We start from the raw sequence: 18,072 nt of genomic DNA on the forward strand, positions 1-18,072 counted from the left end.
TTACAAGGACTCGTTTCTCATATAAAGACAACACAACAGAAACATACACATAAATACAACAGACACAACATAAAGAGTTCATTCAGCGACTACACACAGGCATCTTGGTCCTTTTTATGTTTCCTGATCAACAAGTCTGACCGAGTAAAGAGCGAACGAGTTTTTGTACCAGTGGTGGGGGATAATTTGAGAATCCCCGGGCCCCCACTTGAGGGGGACGGAGCAAATGATTGTTTGAAATTGTTTTTTACATTAATATAATCGGAGCCTTTGTACTCATGCCACTAATGGTAGATTCCTAGTTACGCCACTGTCTAGTGTCTATATATGGAGTAATACATAAACTGTATAATTCCAATACAATAAATCAGTCTCATAAATCATCTTCACATAAATCTTACGTCTGAACTGAATGGACCTTGAAATGAACTCGCCTCGTATATTTATAGTCCTTAAAACTAAATGTTCTCTGTTCTAGTTCATTCTAGTATCAAAACTAAATTATTTTTTTTTCGTTTCATTTTCTTTTCTAATTACTTCCCTTTACCTTATTTCATTTACCATTATGATTCTGTGTAGAAACTCGAAGCTACTATAAGCTTCCTGTTTACATTGCTGTGGTAACCTTGACGCCTACCACACGTGACATATACATATATATGAGACGGAAAACGATCTGCGAAGATTCTAGATTTCCAACTAAATGTGATGACCAAATAGTGTACTACTTAGTATAAAAAAAAATGTCATTTTGTAGGGTAATGCTGGATTCTAAAGTTACCCCTTTTTTTTGTTTCACGTCTGCGCCTTTTATCGATGGTGACTTTTATTGAGTTCTCGACTTCAGAATATCTCTCAAGCTTTGTTTTCCTTTTCAACGGAGTTTCTATGCTGGCTGCCTGGTCGGTTTGCGCGCTGGACTGTAGTTCAGATTTATCGATGGTCCAGGGTTCAAACCCTGCCCGCTCCCATCCCCCGTCGTCCTGCGGGAGGTTAGGACTAGGAAGTAATTATCTTCAACTCTGAAGGAACATCCGAAACATGTAAAACATTTTACAAAACATTTTTACAAAACTCTTTTGAGATGCAGTCAGCGCTAATTGCACTTAATTTATACCAGCAGAACTTGGCAGACGTCACGGATAATGGCAGCCGAGTTAATGGTGCTCTGCTTTAATAGAAACTAGATTTGTTAATGAAACACAACTTAAAGCGAACTTCAGATCACCAAAAGTATACGATTCATGTCTACTCCCATTGAATAAAGTTCTTTAATAAACAAGGGCAGACAAATACTTTTCTAGTACTCATATTTTTTTTTATTAATTTAAAAAATACGAAACATATGATTTGACCTATCACATACTGTACGACAGTGCAACTTGAGCCTGCCTATATTCTAAAAATATATTTTATACTTCAGGGTTTCCCAAACTTTTTCTTTAGCGGAACACTTCGCACATTCCGAGAGTTTAACAAAACACTTTGATTATTTTTTATAGTGAGATCAATTCATGTAGTGGCCTACTAGTTCATTACTCCAGTATTCCATGGTACACCTATTCACACAGTTTGGGAAACACTGTACTACAGTATACAATAGCTACAAGAATTTAAGCACGTGTTTTGTCAAATCTGTAATAGTATTATTTTATCCTACGCATGCAATAGGTCAGGTGACTTTTTCTTGTATGTCGTTCGACGTTAACACATGCTTTTGCTACGTTGGATAACAGTTGGTGTCGGGAAATAAAATGTTGCATTATCAAGACAATATTATAGTTAAGTAAAAATTCATATCTTATTTGCCATTCAAAATAATGAGAGAGATAGAGAGAGAGAGAGAGAGAGAGAGAGTGCTAACTCAGATAACCAGCCATGCAGGCAATTTTATCTTGAAATAAATGATTACATTTTTTTTGCTTGTTTTTTTTTTTTTTTTACATGTGATGACGACCACCTTCTACCTTTTGACTATGAAAAAACTGTCAGCTAATAAAATAAGATAAGATAAGATTCAGTTTGAATACAATGGTCTACCTCAGCATTAGTGCTATAACTATATAATGCAAACACGAGCAACATTTATAAACGAAACACACACACACACACAGAGACACACAATCAGCGCAATATGCATAGAAGAAACTTATGAACTGAAAAATCAAAGATGGAGATTTAAATTTTGTAATTAGAATTTTCCAGCGGATGCAAACAGAATTTTAGTTCACAAACGTTACGAAATTTGATGTCAACCTCAGACCCTTGTCTCGTGTTTTGTTTGTTTGTTTTATTTTTGTGTGTGTGTTTTTATTTTTATTTTACGAGACTTTGGTTGATTTGAAAGGAACTAAAGAGAGAACATGACATTGGAGGGGGGAGGTGGGGGGTTGATTTCTGCCGGGTGGAAAATGTCGATGGGGGGGGGGCGATCTCTTAAAGATTTCTGGGTCAATCTATCGGAAGAGGGTTAGGTCACACGGGGATACAAGTTCTAGTCCGATGGCTTAACGTCTAGTAGGTCATCGAGTCAATATGGTCCCTGGAGAATAGAGCCCAGAGTGTAGTCAGAGAAAACTTGTGAGTTGTGGAGTTTGCAAAGGAGGGGTGAGGGGGGCGATGAAGGAAGAGTACGAGAATATTCATCGCAACCTAGTTGTGAATACAGTTTCCCTTTCAGACCTTGCAATCTATGGGGCAGATGATGTTAAGGCGGATGATGTTAAGGCGGATGATGTTAATTTAGATGATGTTAAGGCGGATGATGTTAAGGCGGATGATGTTAATTTAGATGATGTTAAGGCAGATGATGTTAAGGCGGATGATGTTAAGGCGGATGATGTTAATTTAGATGATGTTAAGGCAGATGATGTTAAGGCGGATGATGTTAAGGCGGATGATGTTAATTTAGATGATGTTAAGGCGGATGATGTTAAGGCAGATGATGTTAAGGCGGATGATGTTAAGGCAGATGATGTTAAGGCGGATGATGTTAAGGCGGATGATGTTAATTTAGATGATGTTAAGGCGGATGATGTTAAGGCAGATGATGTTAAGGCGGATGATGTTAAGGCAGATGATGTTAAGACGGATGATGTTAAGGCGGATGATGTTAAGGATGATGATGTTAAGGCAGATGATGTTAAGGCAGATGATGTTAAGGCGGATGATGTTAATTTAGATGATGTTAAGGCAGATGATGTTAAGGCAGATGATGTTAAGGCAGATGATGTTAAGGCAGATGATGTTAAGGCAGATGATGTTAAGGCGGATGATGTTAATTTAGATGATGGTAAGGCGGATGATGTTAAGGCAGATGATGTTAAGGCGGATGATGTTAATTTAGATGATGGTAAGGCAGATGATGTTAAGGCGGATGATGTTAAGGCAGATGATGTTAAGGTGGATGATGTTAATTTAGATGATATTAAGGGAGATGATTTTAAGGCAGATGATTTTAAGGTCTTCTGTGTTTCTGTGGCCAACGGTTAACGAACAGGCGCGGTGGCTGAGTGGTAAATCGCGTGGCTTCCGAACCGGGGGGTTCCTTGTTCCCATCTTAGTGAAGACTGTGAATTTTTACTTTCTGGATCCTTAGGGCGCCTCTAAATTAGTTGGGTAAAAGTAAAGTCGGTGGGTCGTTGTGCCGGCCACATGAAACCCTCGTTAACTGTGGGCCACAGAAATAGATGAACTTTACATCATCTGCCCCATAGATCACAAGGTTTGAAATAGGAAACTTTTTTTTTTTACTTTTATTAGTAGAGAATAAAGCGCCACCTAGTTGAGAATGAAGCGCCACCTAGCGGAAAATAAAGCGCCATCTAGAACGGTTTTTTACCGTTGCATGTCGCTCAGTGGTAATATTTTGATCCTAGTAAAGTTCCATCAAATAAGAACATCAAATAAGAACATCAAACCAAAATGTTTTTTAACCTAGGTTAGGCCAATACTAGAATATGCATCCTCAGTTAGGGCCCCCTCAACTCAAGAAAACATTAAGAAACCAGGACAGACACACAATAGAGCAGTGAGATTCATAACAAACGAATATGTCAGAGATACACAAGTTCACCACCTTTTTAAGTAGATCACCATTTCAAGATGCTTGACTTAGTTTAAAGATTAAAAGTAGTAACGTCAACTTTCCAGTAGTACTAGGCCGTCGCAATAGGACCAACTATGAAGATAGAATATGTCCATGTTGTACTCATGAAATAGGTGATGCCTTTTATTATCTGCTGGTGTGTGAGCAGTTTAAATTACACAGACTAAGATTAGTAAAAAAAAAAATATTATTCCAGGCCCAATGTTGAAAAATTAGCTGAACTGTTAAATTCTAAATCTTTAAAAAATACTATAAAAAAACTCAGTGTATTGATTAAGTTAATTCTCTGTCTTTTTTTTTTTTTCAGAAGTTAAATCCCGCTATTGAATTTTATATTGTTATTTTAATATACAACTTTATGACATTATTGACATCATTGTTCTCGTATATTGTGTGTCGTTAAGTTGATGGCTTGGATTGTCATAAAGTGTTTAATGAACATTCCACTGTTTGTGAATCGCGAGATCTGATATTTGCGGTATTGTTGTTCCTTATTATTGTTATAATTATTATTTATAATTGATATTACTACTTTCATTATTATTATTATTACTTTTTATTAGTTTTCATCTTGATTGGGTGTAGATTGTTATTCTTTGTCATTGTGAATGCCTTTGAAGAACTTGTACTTTGTGACAAAATAAATAAATTTTGTTGTTCATTGTACACATTGAAATTTGAAAGTTAGACGTCGGTTCTAATTTCGGAAATATTTCAGATAGTAGAAGGCATTGTGCCTCTTACCTAGTAGTTTGTTTTGTATGAAATGTTTCCGTGGAAAGGGGTTTGGGAGGAGGAAGAAGAAGAAGAACTGAACGCCATCTTTGAAACATGCAATTAGACAAGCAGCTGCTCTCTCCTACCACTTTCATAGGAAGTGCGCAGCAGACGAAAGCGCCAAGGGAGGTAAATCTTACAATGAATTGTTCTTTTTTTTTTCTCTCGGATATTGTAAATATGTTGAGTTATGAGTATGAACGCAATTTCCGATGACGTCATTGAGAGAGGAAGCCGATCCTAGCCGGGATAAAAATAGACATCTAAGCTCTCAACCTGAAGACTAAAATTTTGTGAGATTTCTTCCTGAGCAGGTAACCTCCCTCCACCCCACCCCCCACTCCCAGCCTTAAGACAACATCCCATAATAGCCTCACGTTGAGGTGTGTATAACAAAAGAGGAGGGGGCGAAATAAGAGGAGGGGTGGGGAGTCATGCACCCCACGGCGAACATGCTTCAAAAACACCCCGCAGTTTGTTTTAGGCCAATTTGTCAGGTGTCAGTGACATCTGGTTGAGAACTCCGTCGTTAACGATAAGAGGAACGATAATATAGATAGATAGATAGATAGATAGATAGATAGATAGATAGATGGATAGATAGATAAATAGATAGATAGATAGATAGATAGATAGATAGATAGATAGATAGATAGATAGATAGATAGATAGATAGATAGATAGATAGATAGATAGATAGATAGATAGATAGATAGATAGAAAGATAGATAGATAGATAGATAAATAGATAGATAGATAGACAGATAGACAGACAGACAGACAGACAGACATTCAGACAGATAGATAGATGGATAGATAAATAGATAGATAGATAGATAGATAGATAGATAGATAGATAGATAGATAGATAGATAGATAGATAGATAGATAGATAGGTAGATAGATAGATAGATAGATAGAGATAGATAGATAGATAGATAGATAGATAGATAGATAGATAGATAGATAGATAGATAGATAGATAGATAGATAGATAGATAGATAGATAGATAGATAAATAGATAGAAAGATAGACAGACAGACAGACAGACAGACATTCAGACAGATAGATGGATAGATAAATAGATAGATAGATAGATAGATAGATAGATAGATAGATAGATAGATAGATAGATAGAGATAGATAGATAGATAGATAGATAGATAGATAGATAGATAGATAGATAGATAGATAGATAGATAGATAGATAGATAGATAGATAGACAGATAGACAGATAGATAGATTAGTTGTTTAAAAACAAATCGATGTTTAAAATCAGATCTATAACTTCAGTTTTGTAAAGTATAAATGTTCATGTCATTTAATTAACAAATAGTGTTTCCCAAACTATGTTCCTCGGAACCCTAGTGCTCCGCGAGGCCTGAATAGGTCTTCCACGAACTTACTGGAACTATGAACTAGTAACTAGATCTAGTCTTGATCCTAGTAAGCCGCCAAGTGAATTAGTCTATGAGACAAAAAAAACATAAAAGTGTTCCGCTAAATACTCAGAATGTGCAATGTGCAGTGTTCCGTTGAGGGCAACGTTTGGGAAACACCGAACTAGACTGCTAAACTAACTTTTACCTTCAGTATAGCCGTCTAGAACCTAAAAGAGATATATTGCTAATTTTAATTTTAAAAAGTAGAGGAAAAAGAGATTTAGATCAGTTCATTATTGTCATATTTGAAGGAACGTCTGTAATGTATAAGATAAGATTTTTTTTTTTTTTTTTTTTGTCTTAACGGTTAACGAACTTGCTAGTGTCATATCTAAAAACCTATCAAAATAACTACCTGACACGATCTTCTGCTACTTAGAAAAATGTCATTTTACTAAAGTAGTATTACCAAGGGCCTGTGGCGCAATGGATAACGCGTCTGACTACGGATCAGAAGATTCCAGGTTCGAATCCTGGTAGGCTCGAATTTCATTTTGTTTAATTATAATGTTATTTTTATTATTATAATATCATATATTTACATTTAGAAATTCACAGTCTCTATTTTTTTCCCTAATTTGAAATTAAAACACAATAAAATGACTAGATCATTAGTTCTGCATTCTTATTGATAACATAATTGGAATCGATTTAAAATAATTAATTAAATGCTGCACAGGTAAACGTGTGAAAATAACGAAAAAAAAATAACAATCACCTTTTTTTTTTAGATTTTTAATGAAATATGAACAAATTTCCATAACAATAGTAATATAATTAATAATTAACTAGTTTATGTCTTAAATTTATTTTCAGACGTAGCTACCGTACAGAAAGGGGAGATCACCGTTGCCGACTCCAAAATGATAATTTTTTGAGAATTTTTTGTGTGTTCTTTTCAGACTTAACAGGGTAATAAAGAAACGAACTTAATGTACGATGTGTTAACACCTGGACCCAGACATAGATAACGGTAAAAAAAAATTCACCCAGATATATCTTTCTTGCCAATCCCTTTTTTTCATTGTATCCTACTGGTCCAGACAAGTGATAGGATCATAGCACATTAAGACTAGCTATAACTAATCAAAGGAGATTGGTAATAATATTTCTAATTGCACAGATTTATTATGTCTAGGTCAATGCTTATGTAACTCCAGGCCCAATTTATTTGGTACAAGTTTCCATTTCAGATCTTGCGATAATTGGGGCAGATGATGTTAAGGTCATCTATTTCTATGGCCCACGGTTAACAAGCAGGGTGTCATGTGACTAGCTTAACGACCAACCGCCTTTACTTTCCCCAACTAAAATCAGGTACCCATTACAGCTGAGTGGACTCAGGGGCGCCCTAAGAATCCCGAAATTCAAAATCCCAGTCTTCAATGAAATTCGAACCCAGGACCCAAGGTTCGGAAGACGAGCGTTTAACCCGTCAGCCACCTCACCCCCAATTTATTTGATACAATTATACTTAAAATAAGCTGTTACCTTTCTTTTTGGTTGCTACCTTCTGAGTACGTAGTAGACTTTTGGTGAAGCAAATTGTTGACCAATTACTCACCAAGAACGTCTTACTCTGCTTAGCTCACGTCTCTCACGTGCGAGTGAGTACTTTTTTTAACGACTCCTTTAACTCGCATCAGTTTCCAAAAGGCTAATTAAGTCATTGGTACATTGATTTAACTGTAAACAATAAATAACTTTTCTTCCAAACCAAGAGGTCTCGGATTCGAATTGTGGTTGAGACTGAGACGTTGACTTCCGGATTTTTAGGACGCCGCTGAATCTACTCAATTCTAATGGACTCTTGAAGAAAAGGAAACCGTGCCTCATATTCTGTTTGACTGCCCCAGACTTGCTGATCTCCGTCTCGACAGGTCTGGGAAACCAAAAATTCTCGACCTGTATGGTGACGTGCACGCATTACACAAGACAGCAGGGTTTCTGTCCAGGGCTTTTGTAAGACAGGATTTAAGCCTCTCAAGCCCTCACTCAAATAGAGTTTGATGATGATAATGATGATGATGATAATGGACTCTTGACTTACGTTGGGAAAGTAAAGGTTGTTGGTCGTTGTGCTGGCCACATGACACCATCGTTCACCGTTGTCATTAATAAACGTATTAATTTTAAATCAATTACCCCCAAGGTCTGAAAGGGGAACTCTACTGTAAGCTTTACATTCTTACTGGCTATACCGCGTTACTCCAAAGTATCAATAAACTCAATTCTCATATTCTGTGTGAGAATGGTTCTCATTTTATTTTCCTTTACTGTACTTCAGCCAGATACTAAGACACTGTGGGCTTACCTATGCCTGGGGTCAATTTACTTCAGGTACAGCGGTCAAGGTGAAGAACCAGTGTTAGTACCAGCTCCAGAAAGTTTGAGGGGTGGGGGGGGGGGGGGCGAGGGGAAGGGGGGGGGGTGAACTATTTTCCTTTTGCACCTGACTTGCTTGTATCTCCTCTGTACCAAAACGCGCCACGGCGTAACTGACTGTATCCAAAAGTGACCACGTGACCTCTGGCTAATGGAACGCAGGAACGAGTAAGGTGAGAGAAAGAGGAGGGGTTTGGGGTCAGCGAGAGGACATCGTGAGTACAGTGCCTGGGAGAGTGAGTTGAACTTTACAAAACATTCTCACTGCTAAACACCATGTTATGATGGAATCGGTTTGTAAATTTGCAATTGGATAATCAGGAGTAAAATCGGATGACCTAATTTCCAAGCATGTCCGTGTTCCTTCTTCAGGGGGAAAATTTCAACAAAATTTTACTAGACGAAATTTAAAAAAATGTAAATTCTTAAGAAGAAATTAAAAAAAAAAACACAGACTATTAAGGCACAATACAAGTTCATTTAAATCATAAATTAACTAATGTAGACTGAACATGAAGCTTGAAACTTAATAACCGATCTCGCTTACTGTCTTCCCTTGTATTTATATCCTCTCTAAAATTAGCCAGAAAAAAAGAGTCTTCTATTGAAAGATCTATGCTTATTTTAAACTCCTCTGGCTATTAATAATTGTTTTTTTTTAAATTACTGTTGTTTCTGGAAATGTAAACAGCCTTGACACTTCATACGTGCAACATGACAACAGTAGCTCGTGGAGCCAAATATTGAGAAGGGGCACTTGAGAAAAGACGAGAACATTTCTAAAGACATCTGTAGTGTCTTCAGCATTTTTGGATGATTTATGGTGTGTGTATTCAAACATAGGTTGAGTATTACTTTCCCATTCAGATGTTGGGTGCCCTAATTAAGCAGAGCTTCGAGGAGGGGGTATGGAGGGTCTCAAGCAGAACTCGGAAACATCCTCAAATCTAGAAGGAAAATCCCGACCCCATCGCGTCGACCATAGAACCACTCGTTAAATAGTCAATGTCCACAAACATCTTACTAGAGCAGCGGTTCTCAACTTTTAAGCTCGGCGACCCCTTTTTACAATTCTTCACTTTGCCGCGACCCCTCCCCCCTTACTCACACACAGCAATAGAAGAGTAGACAATAACAATCCATATTTCCGATGGTCTTAGGCGACTCCTGGCAAAGCGTCAATCGACCCCCAAAGGGGTCGCGACCCACAGGTTGAGAACCCCTGTACTAGAGTCTGGTGTTTTTGTGCTTGTTGCAAAGTAGTAATTCTAGACGTTAATCTGGTGACACTGTGGTTCTCAAACTGTGGTACGCAAACCCTCAGCGGTCCGCGAGAAGATATTAGGGGGGTCCGCAGGCAATGAAAATGGTATACAAATTAAAATACCTTCTTCGCTAAATGCCATTTTATCCGATCGAATAATCTGAATAATAATCAACTCACCCCTCATTACTGTTTAATAGCTCTATTACGAACTAGTCTATGACGGCGTCATTTAGTTGACGCAGTTTGTCAATACAACAATGATTGCTACCATTCGTGTGATAGTATTTTATTTCGCCCATGAATATCAAATTAACTTATTTTTACAAACCAATCAACGTCGTTCTTTCAAAAGCTCTTCTTTATCACGCCATTCAAAAAAAGTAGTCCAAGCTTTGTTTTAAAGTTTTCAACCTACTACCATCACATACCACGACAAATCGACATCAGTCTGGTTATTATTCGTCTACAAGATTAATTAATAATAATTATCGCTTTTATATGGCGCTACTTTCATGCTTATAGCATGCTCAGAGCGATATGGTCCAATTTCAGTTGTGGACCAGTTGGGGAAGGGGGGGGGGGAGGGGAGAAGGGTATCTAGGAGAAGGTTTTTCCGTGCTGCCTTTAGGCGCTCAGTAAACACAACTCTGCCCGAGTCGGGTGTCGAACCTCGAGGCCCCTTCATAGGTAGCCAAGACAAGATTAAACGTACTCAGCCTCTAGAGCACGCTTCCCAATTATTAATTTATTCAGAGGTAATTCGTGTTAGTTAAATTGTAGTCACTGCGTCCATCTATATGTTGGACTATAGATACATGTAAGCAGACTTCTGAAGTAAAGCAAGAAGTTAGTGGAAATAGTTGCAATCAACTGATACACGATGCCGTATGAGAGGGCGCACCTCGTAAGCTAAACGTGCGTAAATATGCTCCTGAATATTTACATTTGCGGATTTATACCAAACAAATGCAACAACGAACAGACACAGTGCGTCATATGTTCCAATGTGTCATTGGTTTGAACGTCATTTGTTATCATCCTAATGATCATCAAACTCCATTAGAGTGAGGGCTTGGGAGGCTTAAAGCCTCTCTTGCAAAAGCCCTGAACAGAAACCCTGCTGTTTTGCGCAGTGCATTCATGTCACCATACAGGTCGAGAAGTTTTGGTTACCCAGACCTGTCGAGGCGGAGATCATTAGTTTAAATGTCTTATCTTATCTTATCTTATCTTATATAATACAGACGTTACTTTAAAAAAGAAGATGATTACGTCCTACGCGTCATGCATTTAGTCATGCATATTAACCAATGACTTAAATTCTGCCAAGTCACTGGTTTTCCTGGCTGGCTCAGGCAACCCATTCCATGCTCTAATAGCACTAGGGAAGACGGAGTATTGGTACAAATTTGTCCTAGCATATATGGGAAGAGGAGTGTGCCTTTATCTTTGTGTCTTTCTGAGTATTTTATTAAATTTTGTTTTTGTATTTGAAGATTATGGTTCAGTGTTTTATGTATAATTGCTACTTTACTTTTGAGTCTTCTGTCCTGAAGGCTTTGTTTCAATGTGTTTTCGGACGAAAGCTTAAAAACCTGCTTACCTAAAGTGACATCTTGTAACAAATGATAATGGACTGAAAGAAAAACAAACTGATTTCTTCAAACGTCGAGAAGAAGTGTATGCAATTTACAAAACATTTTTAGCAACAGAGACAACAGAAAAAAAAATCCCTTAAAGCTCAACAACACAGAACAAAACAAAAAACAACAACAACACACACAAGAGATTGAAGAATTCAATTATACCAACGGCTTTAGAAATATGGGATTGGGCAGGCAAATGAGGGTTCGTTGTTGAGTCCGCTATTATCTTAAGGCTTGTAAAGCGGTCCCCCGAACTGAAAAAAGTTTCAGAACCTCTGTGGCGACACAAGCGTATGATGGGAATACGTGAAAAGAATTACACGAACATTAATCCACTTCAGAAAATCGAAAAATTAAAAAGTACAGAGTCGTCTTTCTTCTTCTTCGTTCTCATTTTACATGTCGGAGAGTTCCGATCAGTGGTTTTCAGATCAGGCAGTTCTCCGTATAGTTTTTGTTGTATAGGATGGTTTTGTGGCCTTTTGATATTGAAGGACATTGAAGGACATTGTCAGCATTCTCTGGTGATGCTCCACAAGGGCAGATTTCGCTAGTCCCGACTTTCCGAACATATGTTGTCTCAGTCTGTTGTGTCCGGTGCTGAGTCGAAAAATTATGCGGTGGTCATGTTAAAAAAATGGCTGCCTCTGCCTCTCTAGAATTGGCTTGATCAGTCACTCCAGATTCTGCCCCTTCTTAAGACGAAACCAAAACCAGTGACTCATCTGGGCGCATCCATTGTCTTCCGAGATAGGAAGCCATCTACACGTATACATGTATTACTCTGAAATTAATTTCTCCAAAACCCAGATCAGAAAGAGAAATAACCTTTTTAAAAAAAAAATAATTTAGCATACTTCTGGTATAATGAGCTATTTTGATGACTACGACAAGATTAAAGTGTGTTCTGAGATAACAGTCTCAAATACAACTTCCGTTGTCATTGGCGACACGTTTATCACGTGACATAAACAAATATCCCCCCACCCCTTCTCGCGCCGATCAAATCAGTTCAATTCTACGGCTTTGTATTGCAAGGGAAGACATCGATGACTGACAAACGAAATCATCATTAAAATTCTCTCCCCTGCCACACCGACTACAGCCGCGCTCCTTGTCTCTAAGCCACCACCTTCAGTGACTTCTCTATAGCGGAGCTTGTTTATTGTGGATTACGCATGTCACTCCGCTAATCCCGCAGCGCACACGCCACGTATTTTCTGTTCAGCGCCAAGTCAACACGACAATGACCCCGGCATCCACCTCGCCCTGCCTTCCACAAAAGGCTCCACGTCTGCGAAGGTCGCCGGGAGTCGTAATTCGAACCCCGGAGGTAAGGGAAACTGCCCCGACTTCCTAACCACCGTGGGCACAGCGCTCTGAAAAGAAACTTTATTTGAAAAAAAATAAAATTAAAAAGAAGAATTTAAAAGAAAAAACGAATAAAAGTTTAAAAACCAGAATTTTTTATAAGAAACAAATAGAAGCTAAAAAAAAAGAATTTTTAAAAGAAACATAAAAGTTGAAAAAGAAGAATTTTAAAATGAAACGAATTAAAGCTGACAGCTGTCACTGTCAGTAAATTATGCAAGTGTTTGACTTTCAAGTGACCTTGAGATCGTGAGAGAGGAAGGAGCAGAGATGGACGAGGGTTCATATTAAATGTTTTAATAATTTAACAAAGTATAAATTAAGTCAAGAGTATGCTACGGCAGAACCCAGTCCATTGGGAAAAAAAATTAAAAAGATGATTTCGGAAAAAAAAAAGGGAGGTAGAAGAATACAGACATGGCTCTGTTCTTTTTCTCCTATTCCTCTGTTGTCCTCTCTTCATATTCCAGTCATGTTTCGCCGTATGAGACTCGGGTATCATACTCAATGGTACCACTTGCTTTCTCTCTCTCCCTTGGGGGACAAGGTTTTTGTTTGTTCTGGGTTTTTAAAGCAATGTGTACAGTGTTTTTTTTTTTTGGATAGGATCTGTGTTCCCTGCGCCGCCAGCAGGGATTTCACGTCGTTGGGTGTCTCGCGCCCCAGTGTCGGTGAGGTTGCCAAACAATGAAGACACAAGGAATGAATATAGATCTAGAACAATCCAAACCAGACGCAATCTGGAGTTTATTATTGGAACAGCCGTTGAAAAGTTCTTTTCTATTTGTTTTGCTTTATTCTACATTAATAATATTTCCTAATAAGATAAAGTTGCAGTTGCAGTTCATACATAAAACAATGACCTATAATTTGCATATACACAAAAAAAACAACAACAACACACAATCCAATAAGATACTTAGAAATTAAGATAGAAGCGATATTCTAATTCCATATGCAGGGACAGTCTTATTAGTGCTCTCTCTCTACTGCAATTACAGCTCTGAAACGGGTGCCTGAATTTTAGCAAGGCAATGGCTATAATGGTCACTGTACTCACTGTATAGTTGTGAAAGTTGGACATTAAACGCTAAGGCTGAAAGATGAATCCAAACCTTTGAGAGTAAATGTAACAGAAACATTGCAGGGTATCTGATACCAGGAAAAGAAGACAAAATGAGTTTGTACTATTACAAGTCAACACTGTAAAGAAGAAGGAACACCTCAATACTGTGAAGTAACGAAAGCTGAGCTGGTGCTGTCCTATTGTAAGACATGACTTATTGTCAAAAATCATCCTTCAAGTTACATTGGAGGGAGCACGAAGAAAGGGTCGTCCAAAGAAAATCTGGCTGGACAACGTATAAAATGTCCGGCCTCTCTCTTGATGTCCTGCTAAGAACAACTGCTGACCGGATAAAGTAGAGAGATTTGGTTTGTTGAACTGTCACGGCATTCTTACGACGAAAGTCAAGGGAGATAATGATGTTGCTGGTCAATTCTCTAATTAACAGATTTACACATGGAGACTATTGGGACGTAATCATCTTATCTTTTGAACGAACGTCTGTGACGTAAAAGATAAGATAATCAACATTGGGAATATTGCAGTTTTCGTCACAGTACTTCATGCTTATCATTGTGTAAGTAAAGTAAAGGTCCCATTTCAGTCCTTGCGTTCTATGGGGGCAGATGATGTAAAGGTCATCTGTTTCTGTGGCCCGCAGTTTACGAGGGTGTCATGTGGCCAGCATAACGACCAATCGCCTTAACTTTTTCCCCAACTAACATCCCGAAGTTAAAAATCCCAGTTTTCACCAGGATTCGAACCCGGGACCTCGGCTAGGAAGCCAAGCGCTTTACCGCCCAGCCACCGCACCTCCTTTATCATGGTGTAATACATAATAATACATAATAATACATAATGATTCAAATGTTTTAATGTTACAATACTTAAGGAAGGGAAAAATTTTCTCTGGTGTGGAAAAAAAGGGGGGTGGGTGGGTGGGTGGGAATAAACACATACATATATATATATATATTATATATATATATATATATATATATATATATATATATATATATATATATATATATATATATATATATATACACACTAGAGACATATTAATTAGTTGAAATGTGAAATAAACTGTAAACTATAATAAGACTCTCCCATTCATAATTCACAATTGTTCACAGGCTCTATTTTTAATTGTATGTTGTCTTCCCATCACTTTCTCTAGATTCTTAGAATCTATCTAATCTAACCTTTGACCCGCAATACGGAACTGCTTACTGAAGTCAGAACAGTTTGTTCCTGTAATTGTATTATCTCCATACAGTTAGATCTAGATATCTAGAAATTATACTTTTAAAGATTTAATGTAATCTCGATGTAGAAGTTGGAAATAAGGAAAGTTGACGAGAACGTAGTTTCTGAAGGGGCTCTCGGACGTAACGATAATGCTCTTTTATTATTTTATTTCGTATAATGAGTTCTTATCTTATCTTATATAATACAGACGTTACTTCAAAAAAGAAGATGATTACGTCCTACGCGTCATGCATTTAGTCATGCATATTAACCAATGACTTAAATTCTGCCAAGTCACTGGTTTTCTTGGCAAGCTCAGGCAACCCATTCCATGCTCTAATAGCACTAGGGAAGAAGGAGTATTTGTACAAATTTGTCCTAGCATATGGGATGAGGAATGTGCCTTTATCTTTGTGTCTTTCTGAGTATTTTATTAGATTTTGTTTTTGTATTTGAAGATTATGGTTCAGTGTTTTATGTATAATTGCTACTTTACTTTTAAGTCTTCTGTCCTGAAGGCTTTCTAAATTTAGTGATTTTACTAAAGGTGTTACTCTAGTCAAATGTGAATATTCGTTTGCTATGAATCTCACGGCTCTATTTTGTGTCTGTTCCAGTTTCTTAATGTTTTCTTGAGTTGAGGGGTCCCAAACGGAGGATACATATTCTATTATTGGCCTAACCAATTATAGAATATGTGTAAAGTCTACATTGATGTTATGTATAAAAACTTGTTGTTAGGTTTGAAATTAAGTATAACACTATATCGTTTTTATTTTTGTCTCAGTTGTTTTAAAGTCAAGATATGCAAGTTAGAAATCACACAATCGACAACAAACTCGCTCCTTCCCACAAACACACAGGCAAAAATTTACATATTTTTATTGATCTCGCTAATAGCCTCGCCAAGTGTCGTGACCACCTTTTTTACTTCCCCGCTTGGTCCATTTGTCCTCTCTCCTTACCCTTGTGATTAAAGTGACAATACCGACACAACGCCCCCCCCTCGCCTTTCAACAGCACGAACGGGCTATCGCGTGTCCTATACCCCATGGCTAGAGACCTGACCTCTTGCCCCCCCCCCATGAAAATAAAATGGGAGTGAAAAGGGGGGGGGGGACAGTAAAAGCTAATCTTGGTTTAGCGTGGCCCAGTCACAGTGGAAATGGTGGTCAAATATTTGAGTCCCTATCCTAACTCTCTGTACAAATTGTTGTGATAGAATACGTGGCAAGAGTTGCCTGTTTGAAACATAACAATGACAAGTGTGAACAAGAAGAGCATTGAAAGAGAGATCTCGGGTTCGAATCCCGTTGACCACTGGAATTCTGAGTTTTGGAATTTTTAGGACGCCTCTGAATCCACCCAACTCTAATAAGTACCCGACATTAGTTAGGAACAACTAAAGATAGTCGGTCATTTTAACAATTACAAGTGTTAACAATAATATTGTAAAAAGAGCTTTCGGGTTCGAATCTCGTTGAAGACTGCAATTTTGAGTTTCGGGATTTTTTTAAGGACTCCACTACTCCACTCAATTCTAATGACTACCTGACATTAGTTAGGGAAACTAAAGACAGTCGGTCTTTTTCCTGGTCACGTGATACTCTCGTCAGCAGTAGACCACAGATGAGCTTTAGAAAGACTTCTTTCCCTTCTTTCTACTACTGTTGTGTATGGCATCTGCGACACGGGACCCTTCCTTTATGTTCAAGTCACCAAAATAACACAGGCGAAAGGCCGACTATATAAAGGCCAGACCGACTATAGAAAGGCCGACTATAGAAAGGTCGACTATAGAAAGGCCGACTATAGAAAGGTCGACTATAGAAAGGCCGACTATAGAAAGGTCGACTATAGAAAGGTAAACTATAGAAAGGTCGACAATAGAAAGGTCGACTATAGACATGTCGACTATAGAAAGGTCGACTATAGAAAGGCCGACTATAGAAAGGCCGACTATAGAAAGGTCGACTATAGAAAGGTCGATTATAGAAAGGCCGACTATAGAACGGTCGACTATAGAAAGGTCGACTATAGAACGGTCGACTATAGAAAGGCCGACTATAGAAAGGTCGACTATAGACCGGTCGACTATAGAAAGGTCGACTATAGAACGGTCGACTATAGAACGGTCGACTATAGAAAGGCCGACTATAGAAAGACCGACTATAGAAAGGTAGTCGACGCCGATGAAGGAAGTCGAACAAAAAGAAGGGAACCGTCGAATGTCGACCTAACTCTAGACCTGCGAAAAGTCGTCTGCTTACTTTTTTGCTTCTTTCAATCCTAGTCTTTGTTTTTAATAGCCATGTTCTAGTTACAAAACAAAACTTTCACTTTTTATGAAACAAATATTTTTTAGCGCCCAATTCCTACACATGCCATAACATAACAGACAGGGTGAGTCGATGAAAGCTTTGTAATGAGTTCAGATGTAAGATTATTGGGGACATTTTTTTTCATCATACATCAAATTAGAATTCTTAAGACAGCAAAAAGCATTTTCTTACAAAGCTTATATCAATTCACACTTTTTGTTTGTATGTCTGGGCGGAATCTTGTACACACTATTTCTCCACTTCCGAGTCTCGGATCAAGTTAAAACTTTTCACAATTATTCGTTGTCAATGACAACACGTGAATTAATCGTAATTAATTATTTTTGTTTTAAATAGAAAATGTACGAAGCCTAGGAAGATAAGCCTAACAATAATCTATTTTTAAAAAATATATAAAAAAATCATTTTTTAAAGT

The 18,072-nt window shown here is 37.8% G+C and overlaps 1 non-coding gene across 1 annotated transcript; it reads left to right on the forward strand.

The window, feature by feature from the left end:
• The first annotated feature begins 6,741 nt into the window (after positions 1 to 6,741).
• Positions 6,742 to 6,814, forward strand: Trnar-acg (transfer RNA arginine (anticodon ACG)). The gene has a single exon. It is a non-coding gene; the product is annotated as a tRNA-Arg (tRNA).
• The last annotated feature ends 11,258 nt before the right edge of the window (positions 6,815 to 18,072 follow it).

Source organism: Biomphalaria glabrata, chromosome 11 (assembly GCF_947242115.1).
Source record: "Biomphalaria glabrata chromosome 11, xgBioGlab47.1, whole genome shotgun sequence".
In the NCBI taxonomy this organism is placed as follows: domain Eukaryota; kingdom Metazoa; phylum Mollusca; class Gastropoda; family Planorbidae; genus Biomphalaria; species Biomphalaria glabrata.